This window comes from Corylus avellana, chromosome ca8, assembly GCF_901000735.1.
Source record: "Corylus avellana chromosome ca8, CavTom2PMs-1.0".
NCBI lineage: Eukaryota > Viridiplantae > Streptophyta > Magnoliopsida > Fagales > Betulaceae > Corylus > Corylus avellana.
This window is the reverse complement of record NC_081548.1, coordinates 10,692,491-10,714,544: the sequence shown is the minus strand read 5'-3', so window position 1 is coordinate 10,714,544 and position 22,054 is coordinate 10,692,491. Positions and strand designations below refer to the sequence as shown.

Below are 22,054 nucleotides of genomic sequence, written 5' to 3'. Positions count from 1 at the left end.
AGGAAAGCACTGGGGGTTATCAATTGGGCAGGTTTGCCAATGGTTAATGGTTTGGAAGGAAAAGGAGCTTGGATTTTAGGTAACTGGGCTAGTGCTTTGACATTTTCAATCAAATGATCAGTTCGTGGGTAATTATCCCACCACTTAATATACCAATGGCGTTCCAATTTGTCATCAAGAATAACATATTGCCACTTGATGATTCAAGGAACCTTGATTTTTTTGGCAAAATGGAGAGCATGGGGAAATTTGCTCCCATATTCACTAGTATGGTAAAGATTTTTGAATGATTTAAAAGCTTCAACAATTTTTAATGGGAGAATGTCAGGGATGAGGTCAAATTTCATCCACCAATCCGAGAACCAGAGGGGGAGAATGCCTCCAAATTCTTTATCAAAGCTTAAGAACCAGGAGTGATCAAATTTGAAATTTTGGAAAAGGAAAAATTTGTACCAAGCATTAATGTAATCATAATAGCAAAAAGGGATTGGGAAATCATCTAATTTCCTAAGATGTGAGGGATGTTCCTCCCAATCCTTTTCAAGAATGATCTTATCGAAATAAATGCTGTGATAAATGAGTTGTTGGGGGTCAGTCTTACTGAAAATGGGTTTAAAGTGGACGGACTTTGTTTGGAGTAAGATATTGGTATAGTAAGAAAGGGTTTTCTGAGGATGCTCAGGGATCCAATGAAATTTTGGGAGAAAAATGGTAGTAGCAATTTGAGCAGGAAATTTAATGTGGGATCTGTTCAATTCAATGTGAAACAAATATTCAGAATGAGGAAGAACGACATAAGCTGAGGATTTATCGTATTTAATGAAAGGGGCAGCAGTCTTTTGTCAAGCAACAACAAAAGGGTCATAATCAGAAATAAGGGCACTGGAGTAAGTGGCCGGAGAACCGGGATTGAAAGCGGAGAAACGATTGGCTAGTGCAATGGAAGAGGTGGTAGCTGGAGGGGCAATGGGAGTCTCTGGCCTCAAGGCCAAAGGCTTGGATTCAATCTTCTCCTTGTCCTTTTTGCTGGCCATTTTGGCACTGCAAAAATTTACGAGTGAGAAAGTCTGGGATTGAATTATTGGAACCTTTAATGTATTCAATATCAAAATCAAAAACACTTAAAATAGCTTGCCATCGGGCAAAAATTTGTTTTGATGCAATATTTTCAACATCTTTTTGCAAAATGTACTTGGCAGATTTACAATCAATGCGTAATAAAAACTTTTGATTTAGTAAATCAGATTCAAATTTAGTGATGCATAGAACAACAGAAAGAATTTCTTTTTTAATAGTACTATAATTTATTTGAGCTTCGTTCCAGGATCCAGAATGGAATCGAACAATTTGTTCTGGGACCCTGGTGAAACAATTTGTTTCAGAATACTTCCGAAACCAATTTCAGAAGCATCTGTTTCAACGATTTTGAAAGCATTGTCTGAAGGAATTCCTAGACAAGGTAAAGCCTTGACATGGGCTTTAATTTCTCTAACAAGAGAAGTACGAGTGTCAGTCCAACTGGGAGGATTGCTTAACAGACGGTCAAATAAAGGTTTACAATGTTTCCTCAGATATTTGTAGAAGTCTGCAACATAATTTAAAGAACCTAAGAATCTTTGGAGCTGATTTTTATCCATGATAATATCAGGGAATTTATTGGCAAATTGAATGGCTCTATCAATGGGTCTTATACGACCTTCAAAAATATCAAAACCAAGGAATCTGATTTTAGTTTGGAAGAGCTTAATCTTTTTGGTAGAAACAACAAGTCCATTGTGTTTGACTGTTTCTAGAAATGAGTTCAAATGTTTCCAGTGTTCATCAATAGATTTAAAATAAATCAGAACATCGTCAATGTAAACAATAGAAAAGTGACTAAAGGGATTGAAAATATCATTCATGATGTTTTGGAATTCACTAGGGGCATTCTTTAGACCAAAAGGCATAACATTCCACTCATAATGTCCAAATAGAGTAGTAAAAGCAGTCTTATATCTATCTTTATCATCAATTTGGATTTGCCAAAATCCTGACTTCATATCGAACTTAGAGAAAACTATAGCCTCACTGATAACTAACTAAATCTTTCCTATTTGGAATGGGATACCTGATCCATTCTAGTCCGTCATTAAGTGGTTTGTAATTGATTACAAGCCTAGGGGTTCCCCTTTCAACTTCAGCATTTTTCATAACATAAAAGGCAGCACCAGACTAAGGAGATTTACTCTTACGAATAATTCCTTTAGCAAGTAGGTCAGCAATCTCTTTTTGGCAAAAATCTAAAGTTTCAACATTCATTTGGATGGGCCTAGCTTTAGTGGGGATTTTCTTTTCAGAAAAATTTTTAATGTAAGGTAAAGAAACAATGTGTTTTTTTCTATGCCAAAAAGCAGTAGGAAGATCAAAACAGACAAGATCAATGATATGGGTATTGAAAGAGGCAATCTTTGATTGCAATAATTTATCCAAAAGTTGTTCAGCAATTTTTTTATATTTCACCTCTTGTTTCTAGAAGTATAAGTGTTTAGTTTTGGCAGTGATAATGTTAAAATGACTAATATCAATCTCAAATTTGTTAGCAAAATAAAATTTTACCTCAACACCCATTTTAACAGTTGAAACGCCAGTTTCATCAACAGAAAAAGGATAAAGCATGCAAATGAAAGGAAGATCAAGAATAACTTTTTCAGTCATATTTTTAACAAGAACAGCAGGAGTATCAAAACAGATATCACCTTGGCAGACATGTATGCTATTTAATTCATATTTGATTTGCAAACGGCTTCCACTAGCAGAGTTTAGTCTTTCAGTGGATTTTTCAAAATATTTACTGGGCACTATTCCTTTTTGAATGCAATTCAAATCAGCACCAGAATCAATCAAAGCAATAGTATTAAATGCATAATCAGGAGCAGTGACAATATGAACTTTACAATACCACTTGGGTGGAATAATTTTGTTAATAAGACTGATAATCTTGATGTCATTGTTTATTTCATTGGAAATCACTTTATAGCTGGATTCCGCTTCATCAGAATGCTCAGATTGCTTATCATTTTCATTATCAGAATTGTGATCTTGAAAACAATCTTGGATTTTTTTAGTATTAACAGTTGTTGTTTTAAATCATTATTATCAGTTTTAACAGTAAAAAGGTCATTTTTTAAATCTGCAATTTCTTTCTTGATGTTACTAATCTCATGCTGCAAATCTGAGATAGTAATTTCTTTAGTTTTTTGTTTAGAAAATCGTTCCAAAGTTTCATCAAGAGATATTTTTGTATTGTTAGGTTTATTAGCATTTTTTATCATTGTATTCTTGAGTTTTTTAAGGTAGTCTCCTTTTAATTCAGGATTTTCAATTTTTGAAATTAAAGTGATTAGCAAACTTTCTTGTTCCTCAGTTTTTGAGAGAACATTGCAAGTTTTGACAGTTTTGCAGCAGGAATTATTGCAACCAATTTTGAAATCATTATCAGAAAATTCACTGGCAGAATGGTAATCAGAATCACTTGAAATAGTTAAAATTTCAAAATCAGAAGAATCGGAAGAACTTATTGATTGTAAGATTCTAAAAAGATTTTCTTTTTCATTGTCATCAATTTTTAAAGCATTAATTTCTTTCTTTAATCTTTTAGGTGGTTCGGGGCACTTATCAGCAAAATGTCCTGATTTTCCACAATTAAAACATTTTCATTTAGAAAAATATTTATCAAATTTTGAGTTATTCTTCTTGGGTTTGTTAGCTGCTGGAGATTTTTTAATGGTTTATTAAATCTTCTTTTCTTGTAATTATTGTAATATGGAGCAGGTCTTTTCTTGAAAACTTTTTCAGGTTTCTTTCTATTTCTCCGGGACGGAGCCATAGGAGGTAACCCAAATTGTTCGCAGAAGTTCCCCATTTCATATTTAGCTTTCTTTTTGTTCTTCAGCTGTTGTCTTATCATTTTTTTATCAATGCACATTTTTATGCCAAGTTTTTTAACAGTAGAAAATAAATCACCATAAGTTAAATTTTCATATTCAATTAATCCAGTGTTAGAGTTAATGAGTTCATCTTTAACTTTGTGAGCAAATAATGAGGGTAACCCATCAATAAATTTTTCTTTTCAATAAGGCTTTTGACTATCAGATCTAACCATAACACGGGAAAGAAAAACATCTTGATACCGTCTATAATCAGACATAGTAGGACAACGAAGATTATTCAAGAAATCAGAAATACGAGAAGTGATGTTAGAAGGTGTTCCAATAAAATGCTTAATGATTGTGTAAATCAATGTGTTAACACTATCAGGTTCACCAGTGCCACGCTGCTCATCAAATATAGGTAAGCCATCTTCATCTTTTTTGACAACTTTTCTAATTGTTTCTCTGGATTCTTCAGTGAAGTGTTTATCCCACCAATTCCAAAGAGTTCCAGAAAAGCCAGTAGAAAGCAAGTCAATAATTTCTGATTGGCTTAAATTGTGATTAGTAACATAAGCGTTAGCAACCATAGACATGTGATTCATTTTATTCAATATTTCTTGTTCAAACAAACCATCAATGTTCCATTCATAAAGTTTATCAGCAAAAACAGAAAACTGGGATTGAAATAATCTTTTTTCAAATTGTAAATCAGGAGGAGTGGGTTTTGTGTACCAATTTTTTGTGAGATTAATGGGTTTGGCTTTATCAAAAAATTTTTGGAGTTTTTGTTCTGGATCAAAATTTTCTTCAATCATATTAATGTTGAAATCAGAAGGGTATTGAGAATATTCAGAATCATCTGAATCAGATGTCTCATTGATTTTTTGGACAACACAGGCTTGTCCAGAGCCAGATGCTTGACTAGTTTTCAAATTTTTCAGCATTATATCAATTCTGTCGACATTTTTTTGGTTAGTAGTTTTTAAGCCAAGATTCTTCCTTTCTTTAGGAAGGGAAATGATAGGTTTTTCTATTCTACAACTAGAGGAAGTGGGGGATTCAATTTTGTCTTCCGGTCTAACTGTTGGCCAATGACATGAAGGGATTGATTTATAAAATTGTTCTGTTCAATGATTTTTTTGGTTTCATTATGAATAGTGGCAGAATCAGGAGTTTTAAAAAGGAGAAGCTTTAACAATTGTGTCAGTGCCATAGGTTTCGATCAATAAATTTTCAAGAGGTGGGTGAGAAGCTCTTGAAAATTATATATATATATATATATATATATATATATATATATATATATATATAGAGAGAGAGAGAGAGAGAATAATGCTAGAAACTATATTTTAATCCTAAAAATATCGCACAATTAATGCTAACGTAGTAGCAGTCACAACTAACTCTTGGTCCTCTTTGATCAGTTTTTGGTTAAAACAAAAAAATTAAAGGTTGGTTGAGATTGTCACGTCAACATTGTTGGATACTTTGCAACCAGGGACGATGGGATGACAATTACTCTATTTTGCAACTACGGATGGAAGCAGACTTTGGTATGGGTAGGGGCCAAGGGCTAAAAATATTAGTGGATAGGGGCAATAGGCCAAAAAAAACACTACATTATAATTTGTTTTTTTACCTTACAATTTTTTTTTTCCCCCTATATATATATATATAAGGTATATATATATATATATATATATATATATGTATTTCCTTGTGTTGGGAGGCCATGGCCTACATCAGCCACCTCCAGATCCGTCACTGTAACTCTTATTTTGTGTTGCTTTATATGGCTTAGGGTCCTAAGTTTGCAATTTTAAAAAGTACGATCTAAAAATAGTGATTTGAAAAATATAGTTAAGTATTTGGTAAAATCTCAATTTAATTTTTAAAGTTTTGCGTTTTCAAAAAAGTACTGTATTGACTGCTTTTTAAAAATGCTGATTTTTTGTATTTTCAAATCATAATTTTTTAAAAACCCAATACCAAAATTCTATTTTCTACAATTTTATTTAAAATCGCACTTTTTATCTATAATGAAATAATAATCTCAAACACACCCTTCTGAAGTCGTCTAAAATTCTAATTGGAAACAATTTTTAATGTCTATTTCGTTTTTATTTCTTTTTTGTGAAGTATTTTCGTTTTTCACTTGTTTTCAATAACATCCCACAATTATCTCTCTCTTTCTTAATCACAACTTACAATATTAAAATTTATTTTAATTTATTAACCTTCATCTTCGATTTTAGAGTAGGATAATTACCTGGATCCCGGACAAAAAGTTTGGGGTTATCTAGAGAAGCAATGATACAAATATTTGAAAAGTATATATATATGGGCTGGTTAAATAAAATTTTGAGAATTTTGGGGGGTTTTGAGTTCTGAAAAAAGTAAAAGTTGAGAATTGATTTGATGGGCCACAATTGAGAAAAGTTAAAAATTGATTTTTGTAAAATTTTTGAGGTGTTTTGTAAAAATTAAAAATTGAGAAATATTTTTATAAAATAAAAAATTAAATTAAATAATGCTATATAGTAGAGACTCTGATCCCACCCTCATCCTGGTACGTTGACGTGACAATGCCATTCTTCCATTTGATTAAAAGCACATAAGTTAATTAAAAAAAGGTGTTACAAGCACATGTACGTTTAAAGACAATCACATCATAAATCCTGCTACAGCTGAAGCGGTTAGAGTGTGGCAAGCATATGCCCTGGGTAAAAGGTTATTAGGCCTCACAAATATTATCATTGAAGGTGATTCGCTTGAGGTGGTCCAAGCTCTACCGCAGGATGGTAGTTACTGGATTAGCTACGGATTGGTGATTAATGATGCTAAGTCTTTGCTCATGAATTTTCTTAGTGGGGAATCAGCTATTTTAGGAGAGGTGCCAATGGGGTAGCTCACTGTTTGGCAAAGTAGGCTCTAGATTTAGGAGAGGATACTGAGTGGAGAGGGACAACCCCTCTTTGTACTTTAGACTGTCTTGTTAGAGCAATTTTTTCTACAGTAATGAAATGAGGGAATACCATTTTTTTTAAAAAAAAAAAAACTTATTAGACCGATTTGTAAGAAATTTATATCTATATTTGAAAAGTATTTACTTGGACAAGGCTAAAAGTTTTTTTTTTTTTTTTTTTTTAAGTCGCCTAAAATTCTAATTGGAAACAATTTCAAGCGGCCCCTGTAGGATCAACAATTCTATTAACTAGGGTCCCTGTCCCTTGGAAGGAATTAAGGTCTTATATATATATATATATATATAATGTTGTGAATTCATTGGTTCACTTGTAGAATTGGGTTCTTTCATCTAGAGGTCTACAACTTTTGAGTATATATTCCAATATATGACTTAATTTTAAATGAAAAAGTTGACTTTTCTGTCCCAACCAAGTTAATTTTGTATATACTCTTGAGGCTTTGGTTTGTGTCATGTGCCTGCGCACACAAGACACGAGTTAAGGTGTCATGCATTCTTAATTATTATCAAATAGCCTTATCACACAGGACTCAAGACCTACCCTAAATTAAAATCTCACAATTAACGTAATCAAAGAGTTGAGATTCCGCTTAATTTCTATCATTTCAATTCATTATATTTGCTCAAAACACATCAAAATTGATTACTTATTGTACAAATTAGATCTTTCCGTGATACTTTGCAGAAGGGGGGAGGTGCTCTCTCTCTCTCTCTCCTCTCCAACAATCTTTCATGAGGAAGCTTGAGATTTAATGATGCGGAAGCTGTCCTCAACTTTCTTTGTACCTGAATTTACCAACTGCCAAAGTGAAGGAAATGAGTGAGACAACATAAATGTGTAAGAGTAGATTCTAGCTAGAAGTGCATGCATATATATACTAACCTCTAAGTTGAACTCTTTCTTTGTTGCATGCCCTATGAGATAACCAAACTGGGAAATCCTTGATAGACTCCAGCTTTCCACCTATTCCAATGTAAGAGATCAAAGTTCACTTATCAGACCTATGCATACATGCATGAGCAGGGGAGGGAACCATGGGCGCGTTTTCCCTCTTTCAGCTTAGCCCATTGTTCATACTTTGGTCTTCGAATGAGAAATTTTAGTTCCGTCCCTGCATGTATATATGCGTGCATAATATATATGGAGAGATAGGGAGTCTGGGATGAACTTACATGATCTGGGAACTTGTCCAAGGAAAAACCAGCCATACCAATAATTGCATGCACTGGGGCACTATAATTGTTGTGATCATATACATCTATCCCATTTACATCTTTTTAAGGAAAGGCCTTGCACTCTTTTCTGTAAACCGAGCAGGATCTCTCATAATTATGAACATGGCCAAAGAGAACCAGATCAACCTGATAAATAGCAACCAAAGAGAAGAACACAAGTTCATTTCAAAGAAATTTAGGAATATGGCTACTTAGTCCAAAAGGACTTACTTTGCTTTCCAAGAGTAATGGTTCTACTTCCTCAACAAATCTGTCATCCACATTAAGTAATCCTATTGCAGAAGAATACATGGGTCTATGCTTGCAATTTACCGATGTCTATTTTGAGCACATAGTTACATGACAAGAGGTAGTTAATTTAATGTGAGAAACTACCATCTTATTTGCAATGTACAATTAACATTAAAAAGATCACAATATCCTTCAAACTACCTAGTCTTTTCACTTAGCATCAACATTAATTCAAAGAATAGTGTTAAAATATGTAAGATTCACTTACCCTGTGAAAACTAACCAAGGAGTTTTTGATGGATTGATGGAAGCCATGTCATTTTTCATCCACTCATACTGAAACATTTTGCATATATTTGAAAGAAGGTGATGTCAGATTAGGAGATAAACATGCATAAAGGACATAAAGCATTTGATTAATCAAACCTGCTCATATTTTTTTGTCCAATTATGCTCAGTTGAAATCACTATGAAGTGAACACTTCCTTGTTCTATGGAATACCATGGCTTATCCTTTCCTGAGGTTGGCATGGGAAAGTATGTTTCATAAGGAATTCCACATTCTCCTCCTGAATCAGTTAATGTATATATTGATCCCGAATCTTCATAATCTCTGAAAAAGAAAAGAAAAAATATATATAGTGCTGATATAGAAGCAAATCAGAGCATAGGTTATAAGTTTAAATCCTGTCTCCGTAATTCACCTCTCATTTCAATTAAATATTTTATGTATTAAACCCCACCTATTAAAGATCGAGGAGTTTAACTCATACATATGGGAGAGTATTATAATATAATTTAAATTGATAAATCAATCAAATTCTGTAATATATTCTAACAAAAATGACTTAAAAAAAAAAAAAAAAACAATACTTATTAAAGTATGCAGATGAGAAAGGTACCTCTCATGGTTTCCAATTGCAGTCATATAAGAAACTCGTGATGCTTCAGGGCTTATTTGTTGAAGGAGAAAATCACATTCAACTAAAAAGCCAGTGGCATAGCTTATATCTTCAATGTGGAAGATTGAGTCTACCTTGTTAGAATCTACTTCATCTGCGATGGCATCAATCACTGAGAGGGACCCCGGCTATATATGTATCAGAAAATTGGAAAAAAAAAAAAAAAAAAAAAAACAAGGGTCAATATATTTGTGTTTCAAGAAGTAAAAGACTAAAATCACCATAATGCATTGTTATTAACATGTTATTAGTGCAAGATTTCTTCATTTTGGATGGTACTAGAATTTGTTCATTCATTGGGATTTGCATAAACCAGAAAACCTTGAAAATTTTGTGAAAACAAATTAAATTTTGGGTCTTACTATATTTGCAGCAGCAAATGTATCCTATCCTTACCTGAATAAAGTGCTCGGCAGAAGCATCACGAGGAGCCTTTCCCATATCCCCATATGCTATGAACTTGAGCTCATCTGATCCTCCTGCAGGTGGAGTTCGAAATTGGATTTGTTCACTCCAACCAGCTGAGTCACTACAGTAAGTACGTGTTAGAATATTAATAAAAGGGTTAAATACTTAATACCCCCTGGAGTTTGATAACTTTATTTTTTTCCTTTGGGGTTTGGTTTTTATCACAGGAAGTCCCTGTGGTTTTGATAAATGACCAAGTTAGTCCTTTGTCAGTTGAAGAGAGGTAAGTGATTTTATTGGTTTTGCATGTAATAGTTCATGCTATAGATTCCTTATTATCAAGAGTGATGTTTTAGATTACAATACTATTATTGAATCTAAAAATGTTATTTTCCTTGAGCATGTGTTTCCTTTGAAAAATAAGGAAAAATTATTTCATAAATTTTTGGTTGCTTCTAATAAATTGTTGATGATGTGTAAGAATTGAGAAGAAGCAAAGGAGCTAGAGCGGAAAGAATCTCGGTAATGATTTTATTGTTTATATTATTGATGATAATCTGACATGTTATGATGAATCAATTAAATCTATTTGATGCATTTTATTTATTTATTTTAATTGGTTAGAAGCTATAAATAATTGAAATCAATTATGTCTAACCATGCTTGGGAACTCATTGAGTTACCTCCTCAGACCAAATCAATTGATTATAAATAGGTGGTTAAGAAGAAGCTTAAACCAGATGATACAATAGATAAGTACATGGTAGACTTGGTAGCTAAAAGCTACAAGTAAATGTAAAACGTTGATTATTTGATACTTATTTTCCGGTTACTAAAATTGCATCTATTAGAATGTTATTTGTCATTGCTTATATTTATAAACTTGTTGTACATCAAATGGATGTCAAAGTTATTTTTCTAAATGATGAAGAAATTTATATGGAGCAGCCCGAGGGACTAGTAATCCCCGGTCAAGAACATAAAGTGTGCAAACTGGTGAAATCCTAGCTTGTATGCATTAAAGCAAGCTTTTAAACAATGGCGTTTGACAAGGTGATGTTGTCTAATTTATATTTGATTAATGGTGCAAGTAAATGCATAGCAATTTTTACAATAATGAATATGTTTTTTATATTTATATTGATGACTAGCTTATTTTATTTTTTACCTAGCATTGATGTTGTGTATGATACTAAAATATTTCTTGCATCTAATTTTGATATGTAAGACATAGGTAAAGTTAATGTCATGTTGGACATTAAAGTTATTAAAGATAATGATTGCATTATTTTATCTCGGATATATTATTTCGAAAAGATGTTTAAAAGATTTAAACACTTTTATTATACACCTATGTCTACAAACTCTACATCATATAATTCAAAAATATACTTGGTTAAGAATCATGGTGATGGTGTTTTTGCAAGAAAAATATGCACAAATCATTGATTGCTTGATGTTTTGACAAACTATATATGCCTTGATATTACCTATATTGTTAGTAGATTGAGTAGATATACTCATAATCATGGTATTGAGCATTGGGATGATATCTCTAAATTGTTGAGATACGTAAATGGCACAATTAATTTTAGTTTGTCATATTGTGATTATCCTTCTATATTGAAAGGATATTGTGATGCTAACTGCATTTTTTATTAGATGAGCAAAGCCTACTAATGGCTATTATTTGTTTCCTATGGCTAGAGGGGCTATCTCTTGAAAGTCCTCAAAGCAAACTTGCATAGCAAGGTTTACTATGGAGTCACAGTTAGTTGCCTTGTAGAAGGCAGGAACTAAAGAAAATGGCCGATGAGCCTATTGATAAATTAATTTGTTTTTATATACTAATTCAGTTTCACCTGTGTTTTCATTGTGATTGATAGGCTGCCATAGCTCGAGTAAAGAACAAAGAATTTATAATGAGAAAGTGCACAATATTGTGAGGCAGCTTATTAAGACCGGTATATGTCCATGGACTTTGTGAGGTCATAAAGAATTATGTAGATTCTTTGACCAAGTCACTACCAAGAAGGCTAGTGAGATAAACATCGAGGAGGATAGGACTGATACCCAAATTATGACACTGTGATTGATACCCAACCTCTGATTGGAGATCCCATGAATGAGGTTTAATGGGAAACGAAGTCACAAGTGAAATGAGGTATGGTACTGTCAATTTATGTTTATTAACTATCTTGTTGAGAAGATTAGTAATGAGTCCATTCCTATGGTGTAAGACAGTACAAGATGCAGAGTGATTAAGGGTGAGCTTAAAGCTCTTAATGGGTCCATAGTCTCTACCTGTTGGGATGGGGTGTTCCCTGCACACACTCTTGATGGATACCACCTATATGAGTGTGGAGATGCTATCTCCTATGAGACTTAGGTAGGTCTCTAGAGCTCATGAAAGCCATTTTATGGTATAACAACAAAAGATGCAGAGTGAGTAAGGATGAATTTAAAACTCTTAATGGGTCCATAGTCTCTACTTGTTGGGATGGGATGTTCTCTGCACACATTCTTGATGGACGCCACCTATGTGAGTGTGGAGGTGGTGCCGCCTCCTATGAGACTTTGGCAAGTCTCTAGAGCACTCATGAAGCCCAGAGGCGCATGGCCTGTATAAGGCGCCAACCCGCTATAGAACAACCCAATTTTCTTTATTTGATTTGATTTGACTTTTGGTTTATTTGATTTGATTTAATTTTTTGTTTTTGGAGAAAGTTATGTGGATGATAAGTTTGTTTAACTTGTGGATTTGGTTAAAAGAGTTTAACTCTACCACGATTCATTAAGTTCCTACTTATTTATCCTAGGTGCGGTTAAAACCTTCGGGTACCACATCGATGCATGCTTTCAATCTCCTTCTATTTTAATGTTTGTAACATGTGGGGGATTGTTGTAGTATATGTGTTACAAACATTATTTTTCAGTTGTTTTGTTATTAAAACTTTACAAAGCCATTATTATTTTTTAACCGTTTAAATCATTAAAGTTTTATTTACAAAGGTTTTAATTTTGTTATTATTGACTAGCTATTTCATACGTTGAAGACTTGGTCTTCAACGTACTGTCATAAGCTATATATATATATATATATGACCGTTTAGAGTTAATAAGTATTATTGTATTTTATAACAACTTTTTGGGAGTTTTTTATGTTATGACCGTTTGGTCATTAAACTTCTTTATGACATTAAAAAAGAAACTTTCCAGCACTTATATATATATATATATATATATATATATATATATATATGTTGAGCTCTAATAAGGATATATAGGAAAAATCACTTTCTTTTCTTTCCAATAAGTATAGTGTTGTAAAACACTTGTTTCTTGGCATAAAGCCATATGCTATATTGGTTTTTCCTACAAATAATATTCTGAAGTCTCTCATCCACTTTGACAATTGGGTTGTTCTATTACACTTCGTTATTGGAAGTGCGTCCTTAACCAAGTTAGACACTATAGTCTAATCCTGGGAGGTTGCATATCAAAGGATCCGATCGCACCGAGTTATATACTCCAGGAGGTATGAATCAACTTTTAAGAACAACGTTCTTGCGTGATTCTATAGCATTGTGAGATATTTCCATACTCTATTTTCATCTCTTGTATTTTATTTATTTTATTGTTAATATTCATATTGTAATTATTTTATATCAATGAGAATTTGTGCATCATCCAAAATTATTTTCAACACCCCAATGCTTGGGGGCATGGTCACACCACCTTCTGAATGGTCAAGAGTTCTCGCACAACCTCTTGATGGCGCGAGGGGTGGTGCAACTGCTCCTTGGGGTTACTAACCACCACCCTCAAATGGTGAGGGAGTGGTCCTTGCACCAAATCACATCCTTAATTAGGATGGCTAACTAGCCTCTAAAAGAATTAGGGAGTTGTCAATCATTTCTTTGGGAGCAGTCGGCTTACCCTACCATACTCTGTGTGGCGACCTATTAGCTTTTATTTTATTTTATTTTATTTTTTTTTCATTATGTAATTTTATTAATGACGTAGCGATTTAGATTATAGGAATTGCTAGCTGCTGCAATTCTAAGAAATTGTAGTGACCTCAATCACTCAACAATGCCTTTCAATTAATTTCAAATGCCATGTCAAAAATTGTCCATCTAGCCTATAATGTTTTCGTTGTCTTTTTCTATAAGCAGCCTACAAATGGTCTGTTCGGCATACTGTTTATAGTTTTTTGGTCACAATATATATATAGTTCGAACCCTAAATGCTATTCTGCACGATTAATTAACTACTCAACGTTCGGAATAAAAAAAAAAAAAATCTTTTAAAATTTTTTAAAATTAGAAATTGATAGTACCACGTCAGCACCAGATCAAAATTCTTAAAATATTCTACAACAATTTTTTTTTGTTTTTTTCATATGAAATGATTTGAAATTTGTTGTATTAACATTTACTTCTATTAAATCCATTAATAGATTAAGATTGAATGTAATTCTTTGCCCATATTGCAGGCTACTTGCCCCCTACATGAGAGAGGACTCCAATAGGGTTCAGACAGGTGAGCTCCATCAGAATTCTCTCTCAATTGGCTGCAATCGAAACAATCAATTGCAGTCGATTTGGTCTGCCGTCCAATACTTTAGGAATTCTAGAAGATGGTGTAAATACACAACATAATAGAATTTAGTCATTGGCTTACCTTAACGGGATAGTGGCAGAGCAAAGGAAGTTGGCTAAGATCACCAGTCTGAACAAGAGAGCGAAGTTCGATAAACAACTCGAGACACTGCATTTGTAATGGAAAAAGGCACAAGGAGATAAACACAAACATCATAATTAACACATGATCAAAAAAAAAATAAAACAAAGTTTTTGATACATATATATATATATAGAGAGAGAGAGAGAGAGAGAGAGAACACTTCTTACTCAGAATAAGCTGGTGCAACCATATATGGCGACCCAATCAAGCTTTGAAGGAAACAAAACTCCACTAACGGTAACATTGACGTACTCTTCGTCAGAAATGTTGGAAAAGGGACTAACACTAATTTGAAGAAAAGGGTTCAGATCTGGACAGTCGGAAAAGATTTTTCTATTTAGTATCCGAAACTCCGATATCACAATGTGATTTCGATGCATTGCTGTAGAGTTGATCGTCAAAGATGGCAACAATGACAAATAAGAAGAAGAAGAACCAAGAAGGATGATAAGAAAGAAAAAGAAAAAGGGAAACTTCACTTACCCCCTATACTTTCGTTGTTTTTGCAGACGGTCATTGTTCAAAAACTCTCACTTTGATGTATCCAACTTTTGTTTCCTTCCACTTTGCCCATTCCTTTAGGATTTTCTTTTAGATCCTAACTGAGGGGTGTAAAATTACAATCTTGCCCATATTTTTTATTAAAAAATATATATATATATTTTTTTTAAATCTTGATTCGTGAGTTTACCGGTGGATCTAACACACCCGTATTGTGACGCACGGGTCAAATTATTATTATTATTATTATATATTTTTTTTAAAAATATATTTTTTAAAAAAAAACCGGCTGGTGTGTGAGCCAGTGACCACGGGAGTCACTTGTGACGGTGGAGTCCACTGTATTCTGATGGAGTCAAAAGTATTACCGGGGTCTAAAGTGAGTCTAGGTGGGTCAAAAACAGGAGGAGGTCAGTAATGACTCCTGGTAGTCCTACCATGATTGGGTCACTTCTTTATTTTTTTATTAATATTATTTTTTTAATATAATAATTTTTATTTATAAATAAGGGTAAATTTGAAATTTTAAAAAAATTTAGGAGTATAAAGGGCTTTTACTCATTTGACCGTTTGATTTAATTATAAAATCCTAACGAAATGAGCAAAGTGAAAGGAAACAGAAGTTGGATACATCAAAATGAGAGTTTTTGAACAATGAGGGGGTGTCTGCAAAAACCGCGAAAGTATGAAGAGGTAAGTAAAGTATCCCCACAAGAAAAATTTGAATGCCCAAGAAGTGGAATAGTACTCCATCAGACAAGAACGAAAGGAGGAAAAAGAAAAAAAAATGGCTTAAAATATTATAGTACTGAAAATTTGAGATTCTAAAGGTAGACAAGAAGGTTATTATTCTTGGGTTTCTTTTATATTTTCTTTTTGTTTTCAAAACTTTTGTAGAAATGTTTACTTAAACACCTGCAAAGTATAAGCAGTTTTGTAATTATATTCTTAAAATTTAAAAATTTGTAGTGTAGGTATTCTATGTTTTAACTATTTCTAATTTCACCATTTTTTTTTTTTTTATTAAAATGATTAACTTGTCCATTTAAAAAAAAAAGTAATTTTTTTATTTTTTTTATTTTTTATTTTATATATATATATATATATATATATATATATATATATATTGTTTTTGTTTTCATAACTTTTTTCAAAACTTCACTTACTCTTGCGAAATATAAGCAGTTTTGCAATCATAACCTAAAATTAAAAAATTTACACTGCCGGTATCACAAATTGCAACCCACAAAATCACTTATACGTCAAGGGTGTAATTGAAGTTTACTAACCTTTTTTTTTTTCTCTTTCCTTTTCTTTCCAATCTGTCACTTAATTTGAGTGGATGCTACAAATATGGAGCTTGTGTGGAGAACATTACGTGGTGCATGCGCTTTGGTTTTTTGAAGTTCTAACACCACGTAGGTGCCTGGCCGCTAACTATCGGTTTTGTCTTTTTACTTGTCCGGATTTTTCTCCGAAGCTTTTTTTGTCTGGTTTGACTTTGAAGTTCATGAGGATAATTATACCCATCTGTTTTTCTTTTTCTTTCTGAAATGCATGGTGTATGTATGAAGATGCATGTTCTGCATGCATCCTTTAATAATCATGATCGTGCTGCATCATGATTCATGTGTCATCACTCACGAGCCTTACTTTTGAAAGCACAGTGGTCGTTGCTTATTCATTGCCTTCCACACCCTTCTCTCTTATTATTTTCTCTGTTTCTTTTTGTTTTGTTTGTGATTTTGTTTTTTTTTAAGTAGTCAAGTTCAATTTAATTGGTAGTAGTTACGTAGTGAGTGATAAATATAACGTAATTGAATCTAAATTTAAAGGTTTAACTTTTTAAGTCTAAATGGTATTGAGTCGCGTTATATCAAATATTTTACTTGAAGACTAACTAGCTCCGATGTGGCATTTGGTTTGGATAATCTAATAGTCCTCCGTATTCGCATTACAAAAAATGTGAAGCCTGAGAATTTGTGAGTGATTAATTAAGAATTTGATAGGATTCTCGTGATTATGAGATTCTCGGGTTTGATTTATTCTAAGACGTTTTGTAGGAATTATCTATGCTTTCTATAGGACCTAAAAATCTCCTAAAAGCCTACGGCATAAAAAGAGTCGGAATAAACTTACCTCTAGCCCATTGGAAGAGGCCAAGACCCAATGGACCTAGAGCCATTACCCCTCTAGGAGACTTCAGAAGACTCTAGAATGCTCAGCATGCTTATATATATATATAAGGCCTAAGGTACATATTTTCACTATTTTACACTCTTATCAATTATGCTCTCCTTACTTGAGAAAGCTCTCCCTTACACCCCTTACGACTGACTTGAGCATTGGAGTCTCTCCAACCCTAAGGGGCCGACAAGCTTACGACATCTTTTACCTTTTTGGCAGACAGAGCTCTTCCCTAGTGGCAACTTGAGGCCATTACTAGTTCCGTACACCAACATTTTTCAAAATATCCTTACTGTTAATTTCTCTTCAAGTGCACAAGAAATGAAACCGAGAATGCATGACAAGGAAGAAAAATTGTATGTGAATTGTGGTTTTTATTTCATTTCCCCTCAGAAAAAGGTCTTTTTATAATTTTTGTCCCATATCACAATTTCTGGTTTCTCTCTGATGAGAGAGATCCTGCTCAGAAAGAAGAGGCACGCACTACAACTCGACGTCTCTCTCTGTGTTGAACTCATCAACTGCCATCCCCGCGAAGCGAGACATTATTTGTGAGACATCTACAAATTTGTCACTCTGCTTTTGAATGATGCGGAAGTTGTCCTCAATTTCCCTTGTTTCAGCATTCACAAACTGTAAAATTGATGAAAACAGATGAGACAATTTTCACACATATATACAAAGAGTATGTCTGTGTGTGTGTGTTGTATTGCCATTCTACAGTTCTAAGGTTTCACATTAAAAGTACTAACTAATTGACATTATGGTCTTCTTAAGGGCTTTATTTGTTTAAGATACTTATAAAATACTTAAAATTATTTTCATCTTTACGTCAAATCAAAATTGTAACACCACAGTCTCACATTGAGAAGATAATAAGCTTACATAGATTGGTGGATTAAGAAAGAACTCATGGGTACTAAGTCCTATGAACGAACTTAGCCAACATATGTTGATTTTAAGTTTAGACAAAATTACGAGTTTAGTTATTGTTTTAAGGGTGCCAATTATGTGATTTTTCAGTTTTCTCTTTCTTTTCCTCTTAAACTTCAATATAGGGCCTTAATTAAAGAGCTTCTTTACCATAATTGGGTCCTTAATTACAAGTCTTTTTCTTTAATATATATATAAAATAAAACTTCATTATACTATTGCTATTTGGAGCATTATTTTATTGGGGGCCTTAGGCTAAATTTTCCCTTGTATTTTTGGATTTACTATATCTTGTCTAGTCAGCTAGATAGAGTTTGAGCATACAAACCTCAAAGTTCATCTCTTCCTTTGTTGCATGCCCTCTTACATAACCAAACTTAGAAATCCTTCGTAAGCTCCATGTGTTCATCTGTCCAGGAGCAAGAACATTGAATCTAAAAGTTCACCTATCACATACAAAGACATAAAAAAATGTATATATATAGATATATATTACTACATGATCAGTTGTGAAGTTGTCCAAGGTGAAGCCAGCCATACCAATAACAGAATGCACTGGGGCACTGTAATTGCTGTTATCATACGTGTAAATGCCATTTTCATCTGCTATAGGCATGGCCTTGCATTCCTCTTGATAAATTGCGCAGGTTCTCTCATAATTATGAACATGGCCGAAGTGAGCCTGATCAACCTTTATCATGTTCCTAACATAGTGTTAGAAAATAGAATGCAACCAAAAATGGCCAAACTAATGTTTTGAGAATGAGGAATGAGGAGCCAAAGGAGTTTGCCTTATTCTCAAGTAGTAATGGTTCTACAGCTTCAACAAATTTCTTATCCACACTAAACACTCCATCTGTTGAAGTATACATGGGTCTGTGCCTGCATTGGCAAATTTTATACTCATTTACAGCAGGAGATCACTTCACTTTGCAATTAAAATGGGATATAAATTGTAAAGTTAAGATTCCAATTCAGAATTTTGGCTTTAATACCATAGTAAATCACAGCTTATCTCAAAATTTTAAGCTGATAAGAAAATGTAACATTTAATTAATACTTAAACACGCATACTAAAAAGTATACACGCCCACTTGCAGAGATCCATGGTGTGACAAATTGATGCCACATTCCATAAATAACCAGAAAAAAATAAAAAGAAATTGTCTATAAAGCCTACTTACACCATAAAAATTAATCAATGAGTTTTTGATCGATCAATGGTAGCCATATCCTTTTTCATCCATTCATACTGTAACAGTAAATTATGAACAAATATTAAGTAAATCCCAATTAATCTTGAAGGATATATTAGAAGAACCTGTTGTATCTTACCTGCTCAGAATTTTCTGACCAGTCATGCTCGGTTGAAATTATTGTGAAGTGAACACTTGCTTGTTCTATGGAATACCATGGCTTATCCTTTCCTTGGGTTGGCATTTGAAAATAAGTCTCATAAGGAACTCCACATTCTCCACCTGAATCGGGAGTAATGTATACTGACCCTGAGTCTCCATAATCCCTAAAAAAAAATAGACAAAAAATAAATCAAGCATGTAGCTGCTAGCTCCATTTGTTGATCGCTACATTTGTTCTATAATCCTTTCTTATTAAATTTGGAGTATGGATTGTTCTTGGGAGGGTAATTGTTTTGTCCCACATAATTCGCCTCTTCTTGATCTGCAAATGGAGACAAAGGACAAGTCTCAGTGGTGTGATCAAATTGAGAACATATGGCACATACTTGGATTTGTGTGTCTTGTTGAATAGGTGAGATGTTCTGAGCAGTCATGGCTTTGACAATCATATCCAGCTTTCTTTCCACAGCAGCCATCTGATTTGGAGATCCACTATTTAGGTTCACTTCAACATGCCTTTACTTTTTATTCCTCGCCTTCCTCTGGAGCAGAATTGTTGGGAGTGCTCATTTAGTGTTTTGAAGAGCTCCATGGCTTCCTCACTACTCTTTTTCATAAGTGCACCTCCACAAGCTGAATCAGTCATCCCTTTGTTAGTATCATCTAACCCCTTCATAAAAAATTTGTACCTAATCATCTTGAGGGATGTTGTGATGTAGGCATTTTAGAGGCAATGCATTGAAGTGGTCCCATGCCTCGAAGAAAATATCTCCATCTCTCTCTTGGAACATTGCTTTTTTAAATAAAAATTTCCGATTAAAAAAAAATTAAAAATTTTCGTTATAATTTTGTTTTTTTTTAAAAAAAATTGTCCAATAATGAAGTATTTTTTTCATTTGTGCGTCGTGACTTGTGACTTTTTTGTTTACTCGTAAAAGTATATGTTGAGAATGATCTATCCACAAATCCTTTGTTATTTGAAATCCTCCGTCTGGTATACAAGATAATTGGGTAAAGTCCACAAAAAAAAAGAAAATTTCTTTTATCTAAAAATAAAATTAAAAAATTTCAATTTTTTTTTTTAATTAGAATTGAAATTTTTTGTTTTTTTCAAAACCATTTATAATATATTTTTGTCAATATTTCCTTTTTTATAAAAAAAAATATAAATTTTGATTTAAAAATAAATAAAAATTTGCATTAAAAAAAAATCATTTCTAAAAACATAATAAAGAAAATCTTGGTTTTTTTTTTTAAAAAAATAATAATTTCCGTTTCAAAAAAAATTAAAAATTTTCGTAAAAATTTTATTAAAAAAAAAATCTTTTTTTTTTAAATTAAAATTTTTTATCCAATTTTTTTTTTCTTTTTAGTTTTCTCGAATTTATACTTGTATTTTTGTCTTATTGATAAATATATAGGGACTTTTTTTTATTATCTTTTTGCTAGTCAACATTAACAATGTTTTGATAGTTTGAAGAGACATTGTCACAATTAAAAGTTTGGGAGAGACATTATCAAATGGGTGTAAGTTTGTTGGGGATATGTAGAATTTTCCCCAAAAAATTTAGTGTTGTATATGGCAAGCACGTTAAAAGGCACTATACTCAGATTGTTTCGTACACAATTTTTTTTCTACAAACAAAGTAGAGATCAATATTGTTCATGATTTTTTTTTTTTTGTTAAAAATGATTTCTGGTGTTTGTTTACTTGGTTCGAAGGCCATTTCTTTTGTATGTTGAAACCCTTCATTGACCTTTGATGATTGAGTTTATTTTTAAAGTTTTAAACAATAAATTTTTAATTTCAATTGTGTAAGGGGATGTAGCTATATGGTATAGCACTTGTAAACTGAATTTACTTGTCCGAGGATCGATACCTCACGTCTCCAAATTCTTATTTTTGTATTCTCTTTTGCACAAGTACAATTTTTTTTCAAACCTTCTATTTTTCCTTATATAACCATTGACATGTGATTTGATCATGCTCTACAAAATATGTGCGGAAGAAAAAAAAAACGAAATTAAATAGGAAACCCAAAACTTCCGGCAAGAAATGTTAATGATAGATGATGTGAGTTTGAAAGATGTTAGACTCAAAGCATGACCATGAAACTAGAAAGATTATCTATCAAGAATTACTTTGAATTTGACAAGTATAATGCTTAAAAAAGGTGCTAAAGTACGTAATTGACCAATAATAAAAATTTTTTTCTTTTTTTTTTTTTCATTTGTGCGTCGAGGACTTTTTTTTTTTTTTTTTTTTCACCCGTAAAAGTATATTTGAGAATGATCCATCCCACAAATCCTTTTTTTCTTTTGAAATCCTCGGTTAGGTATACTAAATAATTAGGTAAAGTCCACATCAAATAATAAAAAAATAATAATTCTTTTTCTAAAAATAAAATTTTTAATTTTTTAATAAGAATTGAAAATTTTCATTTCTTTTCGAAAAATTTTATAATATAATTTTGTAATACTTCCTTTTTTAAAAAAAATAAATAAAAATCACTTAAAAAAATAAAAATTTTCATTTTTAAAAACATAAGAAAAAAAAATCTTGTTTTTTTAAATAAAAATTTCTGATTAAAA

At 32.5% G+C, this 22,054-nt stretch overlaps 2 pseudogenes; both read right to left on the bottom strand.

Annotated features, from left to right (window-relative positions):
• Positions 1 to 7,627: 7,627 nt before the first annotated feature.
• Positions 7,628 to 14,863, bottom strand: LOC132190876 (probable inactive purple acid phosphatase 24; annotated as a pseudogene).
• A 2,754-nt stretch (positions 14,864 to 17,617) lies between these two features.
• Positions 17,618 to 22,054, bottom strand: part of LOC132190875 (probable inactive purple acid phosphatase 27) — an 18,006-nt pseudogene continuing 13,569 nt past the window's right edge.